We start from the raw sequence: 7,474 nt of genomic DNA, 5'->3' as shown, positions 1-7,474 counted from the left end.
CCCATTTTAATCCCTTTAAAATATTTCTTTTATTTTTATTATTACTAGTTTTCAAAATCCACTGCAATTTCAGTTTCATTTATCTTGGTTTTGATCTCCTGTTATTGATTATACTCAAGTTTCAAAATTTTGGAGGGTCTTTTCTCCTTTTTTTGAGGTTTTTAAAAGACGTCTCAACTCAAATTGTTACATTGCTCCAACTTGTTCTTCTGTTGTTGATTATACACTTTTTTCAAGCTTTTTATCTTTCTTCTTTAAAAATTCTTTTTAAATTTTATTCCTGCATAGGCTTAGATAGATTAATAAACTCCTTAATGACCACAATAGATAACTGATACACCATAAGAAATAATGCCAGAGAGAGATAAGCAAGATGAAGCAGAGGGACCACTCCCAATTACACGAGAAATTCCCTGATGATCAGTGAAATAAACACTGATGGCCTACTAGATAAAGATTTCAAAAAAGTGATCCGAGTACTGAAGGAACTAAGAGTGTATAGAGATATAAAATATGTCAAAAATGAAATTGAAGCTATAAAGAAGAGCCAAGTAACATTGGAAAACCCACTTACTAAGATAAGAGCTGATCTAAAGGTTGTACAAAAGCAGGATAGATAATGCAGAGGAACAAATAAGTGACCTAGAAGGCAGGACAATAGAAAGCACCCAATCAGAACAGCTTAGAGAGAAACAAAAACCAATGAAAACAATATAAGGGACCTATGGGATAATATAAAGCTTGCCAATCTACACATAATAGGGGTTCCAAAAGGGGAAGAAAGAACAAAGGGTATTGAAAAGGTATTTGAAGAAATCATGACTGAAAACTTCCCAAACCTTAAGAAGGAATCAAAATATCCAAGTACAGGAAGTTCAGAGAGTCTCAAACAGAAGAACCCAAGTAGACCCACACCAAGACATATTATAATCAAGATGGCCAGGGTTAAAAGGATAAAGAAATGATCCTAAAGGCAGCAAGAGAAAAACAGAGTGAGTTACAAGGGAACTCCCATAAGGCTCTCAGCTGATTTCTCTACACAAACACTACAGGCCAGAAGGGAGTGGTTAAGATACATTCAAAGTCTTGAATGAAAAAAAAGATGCAGCCTCGGACACTCTATCCAGCAAGGTTATACTTTAGAACAGGAGAGATGAAGAACTTCATGGACAAGAGAAAACTAGAAGAGTTTAGCATCATTAAGCCTAAGCTAAAAGAAATACTGACAGGTCTACTCTAAATAGAAAAGAAGCAGAATGCTACAGAAATGAGAAAATCATGACTGGAAAGGTGATAACTACCATGAATTACAAATAGAATAAACACAAAGTTGTAAAAGAAGACATCTAAATCATAAAGAGTGGGAAAGGAAAGCAAGGAAATAAATATTTTTTTTCTTTTCAAAATTTTGTGTTCTTGGTAGGATGGGTTTGAGCTTATAGTACTATCTGTTTAATACAAACAGTTATTGTAATGGGTTAATAGACTTACAAAAAAAGGGTAACCGCAAGCCAAAAACTTACAAGTGAGTCACAAAAACTAAATAAAATCCAAGATAATACAAAGGAAAATTATCAAACCACAAAAGGAAGAAGAAAGGAACAAAGAGGAAATACCAAATCAACTGCAAAAATAAATACAAAATGGCAATAAACACACATCATTAATTACTGTAAATGTTAATGGACTAAATGCTCCAGTTGAAAGATGTAGAGTGGCAAACTGGATAATAAAAGAAGAATCGTCAATATGCTGCATACAAGAGACCCTCTGTAGGGAGAAGGATACATATAGATTGAGAGTGAAAGGATGGAAAAGGATATTCCATGCAAATGGAAAAGCCAAGAAAGCAGGTGTAGCAGTACGGACTTCAGACAAAATAGACTTTAATACAAAGGCCATAAAGATAAAGAAGGACATTTTATCATGATTAAAGTAGTAATACAAGATGAGGATATTACACATTAATATATATGCACCCAATATAGTAGCACCTAAGTACATAAAAAATTACTAACAGAGATAAAGGGGGAAATCGATGGGAATACAATCATTATTGGAAATTTTAATACCGCATTAACATCACTAGACAGATCTCCTGGACAGAAAATAAATAAAGCAACAGAGAAACTAAATGATACAATAGAAAAATTAGATTTGGCTATTTTCAGAGCATTACCCTCCCCAAAATAGGATATACATTCTTTTCAAGTACACATGGAGCATTTTCTAGGATTGATCATGTACTTGGGCACAAAAGAAGCCTCAACAATTTTAAGAAGATAGAAATTATCTCAAGCATCTTTACTGACCACAATGCCATGAAACTAGAAATCAACAATAGAGAAACAAAGGAGAAAAAAAAGGAAAGCATGGAGATTAAACAACATGCTACTAAAAAACAATGGTTCAATGAAGAAATCAAAGTTGAAATTTTAAAAGTACCTTGAGAGAAATGAAAATGAAAACACAACCACACAAAATTTATGGGACACAGCAAAGGCAGTGCCAAGAGGGAAGTTTATAGCAATACAGGCCCTCCTCAAAAAAAGAAAAAAGAAAAAAAAAAACCTATCTCAAATAAACAATCTAACCCACCAACTAAAAGAATTAGAAAAAGAAGAGCAAAAAATCCCGAAGTCAGCAGAAGGAAGGAAATAATAAAGACGAGGGAGGAAATAAATAAAACAGAGATTTTAAAAAATTAGAAAAAAGTCAATCAAACCAAAAGCTCTTTTTTTGAAAGAATAAATAAAATCAACAAAACTATGGCCAAACTCACAAAGAAGAAAAAGGAGAGAGCACAGATAAGCAAAATAAGAAAGGAAAATGGAGAAAGAACAACAAATAACATAGAAATACAGAATATCATATGAGAATATTATGAAAAAATATATGGAACCAAAATGGATAACCTAGAGGAGATGGACAAGTTTCTGGAAACATACAGTCCACCAAGACTGAATCAAGAAGAAACTGACCGCATGAACAAACCAATCACTAGAAATGGAATCAAATTAGCAATAAAAAAAACTTCCCCACAAATAAAAGTCCAGGACCAGACGGCTTCACAGGGGAATTCTACCAAACATACAAAGAACTCATACCAGTCCTTCTCAAACTCTTCCAGAAGACTGAAAAGGAGGGAATACTCCCAAACTCATTCTATGAAGCCACCATCACCCTGATACCAAACCCTGTCAAAGACACCACCAAAAGAGAGAATTACAGACCAATATCACTGATGAACATAGATGCAAAAATCCTAACCACAATATTAGCAAACAGAATCCAACAGCACATAAGAAAGATCATACATCATGATCAAGTGGGATTCATCCCAGGGACACAAGGGTGATTCAACATACACAAATCAATCAATGCAATACAACACATCAACAAGAGGAAGGACAAAACCACATGATCATCTCAATAGATGTAAAAAAAGCATTTGATAGAATTCAACACCCATTTATGATCAAAACTCTCACCAAAGTGGGAATAGAGGGAAGGAACATAGCTCAACATAATTAAAGCCATATATGACAAACCTACAGCCAGCATAGTATCAACAGTGAGAAACCCAAAAGCTTCCCACTAAAATCTGGGACAAGACAAGGCTGCCCACTATCACCACTCCTATTCAACATAGTCTTGGAAGTCCTAGCCACAGCAATCAGGCAAGAGAGAGAAATAAAAGGGATCCAAATTGGAAAAGAAGAGGTAAAAGTGTCACTATATGCAGATGACATGATACTATATATAGAAAACCCTAAAAGTTCCACACGAAAACTACTAGAAATAACTGAAGAATTCAGCAAGTTAGCAAGTTACAAGATTAACGTTCAAAAATCAATTACATTTCTCTACACTAATGATGAATCAACAGAAAAAGAAAGTAAAGAAACAATCCCCTTAAAAATAGCACCCAAAGTAATAGAATGCCTAGGAATTAATCTAACCAAGGAGGTGAAAGACTTATACATGGAAAACTATAAAACACTGAGTAAGGAAATGAATGAAGACTTAAAAAAATGGAAAGATATTCCGTGCTCCTGGATTGGAAGAATCAATATTGTTAAAATGGTCATACTGCCCAAGGCAATCTATAGATTTAATGCAATCCCTATCAAATTACCCAGGACATATCTCACAGAACTCGAACAAATCATAGTAAAATTTATATGGAACCACCAAAGACCTAGAATTGCTGAAGAGAAAGAAAGAGGCTGGAGGAATAACTCTCCCAGACTTCAGACAATACTACAAAGCTACAGTAATCAAAAGAGCTGGTATTGGTACAAAAACTGACATATGGACCAATGGAACAGAATAGAAAGCCCAGAAATGAACCCACAAACTTTTTGTCAACTAATATTTGACAAAGGAGGCAAGAATATACAATGGAATAAAGACAGTCTTTTCAGCAAATGGTGTTGGGAAAACTGGACAGCAGCATGTAAATCAGTGAAGCTAGAACACTCCCTTACACCGTACACAAAAATAAACTCAAAATGGATCAAAGACTTAAACATAAGACAAGATACAACAAGCCTCCTAGAAGAAAATATAGACAAAACATTATCTGACATACATCTCAAAAATGTTCTCTTAGGGCAGTCTACCCAAGCAATAGAAATAAAAGCAAGAATAAACAAATGGGACCTAATGAAACTTACAAGCTTCTGCACAGCAAAGAAAACCATGAGTAAAACAAAACGACAACCTATGGAATGGGAGAAAATTTTTGCAAGTGGAACCAACAAAGCTTGATCTCCAGAATATATAAGCAGCTCATATGACATAATAAGAAAAAATAAAGAAGAATAACCCAATCCCATAATGGGCAGAAGACCTAAACAAGCAATTCTCCAAGGAAGAAATACAAATGATCAATAGGCATATGAAAAAAAAGTGCTCAATATCACTAATTATCAGAGTAATGCAAATCAAAACTACGAGGTATCACCTCACACCAGTCAGAGTGGCCATCATTCAAAAGTCTGCAAGTGAGAAATGCTGGAGAGCTGTGGAGAAAAGGGAACCCTCCTACACTGCTGGTGGGAATGCAGGTTGGTGCAGCTACTGTGGAAAACAGTATGGAGATTCCTCAAAAGACTAGGAATAAACTTACCATATGACCCAGGAATCCCGCTCCTGGGCATATATCCAGGTGGATCCCTACTTCAGGATGACACCTGCACCCCAATGTTCATAGCAGCACTATTTACAATAGCCAAGACATGAAAACAGCCTAAATGTCCATCAACAGATGAGTGGATAAAGAAGATGTGATATATTTATTCAATGGAATACTATTCAGCCATAAAAATGACAAAAACGCCATTTGCAGCAACATGGATGTTCCTGGAGAATGTCGTTCTAAGTGAAGTAAGCCAGAAAGAGAAAGAAAATACCATATGAGATTGCTCATATGTGGAAATTTAAAAAAAAAAGACATAAATACAAAACAGAAATAGACTCATAGACATAGAATATAAACTTGTGGTTGCCAAGTGGGTGGTTGGTGGGAAGGTACAGACTGGGATTTCAAACTTTGTAGATACTGACAGACATGTGCAGAATACAAAGAAAAAAGTTTATAGTGTATAGTACAGAGAAATATGTACAAGATCTTGTGGTAGCTCACAGCAAAAAAAAAAAGACTGAATACATGTATGTTCATGCATAACTGAAAAATTGTGCTCTATACTGGAATTTGACACATTGTAAAATGACTATAATTCAGTAAAAAATGTTTTTTAAAAAAAGTGAAGTGACTTACACAGTAGAGAAATCAGGATTGGAACCCAGTTTTGTTTGATGCCCAAACTCATTCATTCATTCATTCATTCATTCATTCATCTACAGACTGGGACTTGTGTTGTGGTGTTGAATAGGGGCTAAGTCCTATATCTGAAACAAGAAGCTAAACAACACTTACTGAAGATTTGAGCAAGACCCTCAGTGGCAGGTTTATGAAGCAGCAGCAGGATGGGACCTGTCATCACCCACTGCTCTCCCTCTAGCCCCTCCCCAGGCTATTTGGGAAGAGGACTGGGAGGCAAAGGTAGGGGTGGTCTTTCTGGCACTCAGGCCATATGTGTGCTGGTATCTCACCATGAGGAAAGGAATGTTTTCCCTTCTTCTATGCCATGTGCAAAGGCTGGGTGACCCATTAGAAGGGAAACCAGCTGCTAGAGGATGGCTGAGATGCAGAACCCACAGGCTCACCCTGTGTTCTTACCAAAATTCAGCATGACGAAGGAAAGGCAACCTGGGCCCCTGAAGGAGAGAAAATGTGGACATAAAACTTGTCCAATGGTCTAGAGAGTTCTGAAGACAGAAGGCCCACTAGAGTTGCTGGTACCAGTAAGACATGGATTATAGGACAGTGTCCTTGGGAAGAGGAGGGAGCAGCTCTCACCCTATCTTGTTCTCTACAGTCCTTAGAGAATAGTAGAAGTACCCCTAAAGCTTGTCCTCTTCTTTGTTCATTCTTAACAAAGTTCCCTGGTGTTAAAAAGAAAAACCGTAGGATCAAAATGACATAAATTGAGCCAAAGCCCATGATACCAAATCTATACTTAATTGTAGTTTTGACCTTCCCCACAAATGTAATCTTTTCAAAATTTGAAGTATAGTTGATTTACAATATTGTGTTAGTTTTAGGTGTACAGCATTATAATTTTTTTCCTGCAGATTATATTCCATTATAGGTTATTACAAAATATTGGGCATAATTCCCTTTGCAATATAGTAAATCCTTGTTGCTTATCTAGTTTATGCTTACTAGTTTGTATCTGTTAATCTCATATTCCTAATTTTGTCCCTCCCCCATTTCCTCTCCCCTTTGTTAACCATGTTTGTTTTCTAAGTCTGTGAATCTTTCTGTTTTTTATATAGATTCATTTGTATTATTTTTTAGATCCCACATGTGAGTGATATCATATAATATTTATTTTTGTGTGTCTCAGCTATTGTAAATAGTATTGCTATGAACATTGGAATGCATGTATCTTTTCTTGGTGGGGGAAGGATAGAAAAGGACTGCTATATTGCTCTGCCAGGCAAAGGGAGTCACAGCAGGCTAATGCCTTAAAGACTGTGCGTCCCTATCTTTTCAAATTAGAGTTTTCATCTTTTCTGGATATATGCCCAGGAGAGGGATGGTTGGGTCATATGGTAGCTCTATTTTTAATTTTCTAAAGAACCTCCATACTGTATTTCATTGGAATTGCACCAATTTACAGTCCCACCAACAGTGTACAAGGGTTCCTTTTTCTCTCCATCCTTTCCAGCATTTATTATTTGTAGACTTTTTGATGATGGCCATTCTGACCTGTGTGAGGTGATACCTCATCGTGATTTTGGTTTGCATCTGTCTACTAATTAGTAATATTGAGCATCTTTTCAGGTGCCTGTTGGCCCTCTGTATGGAAGAATGTCTATTTAGGTCTTCTGCACATTTTTT

This window comes from Vicugna pacos, unplaced genomic scaffold, assembly GCF_048564905.1.
Source record: "Vicugna pacos unplaced genomic scaffold, VicPac4 scaffold_202, whole genome shotgun sequence".
Lineage (NCBI taxonomy): Eukaryota > Metazoa > Chordata > Mammalia > Artiodactyla > Camelidae > Vicugna > Vicugna pacos.
This window is presented reverse-complemented; position numbering follows the sequence as displayed.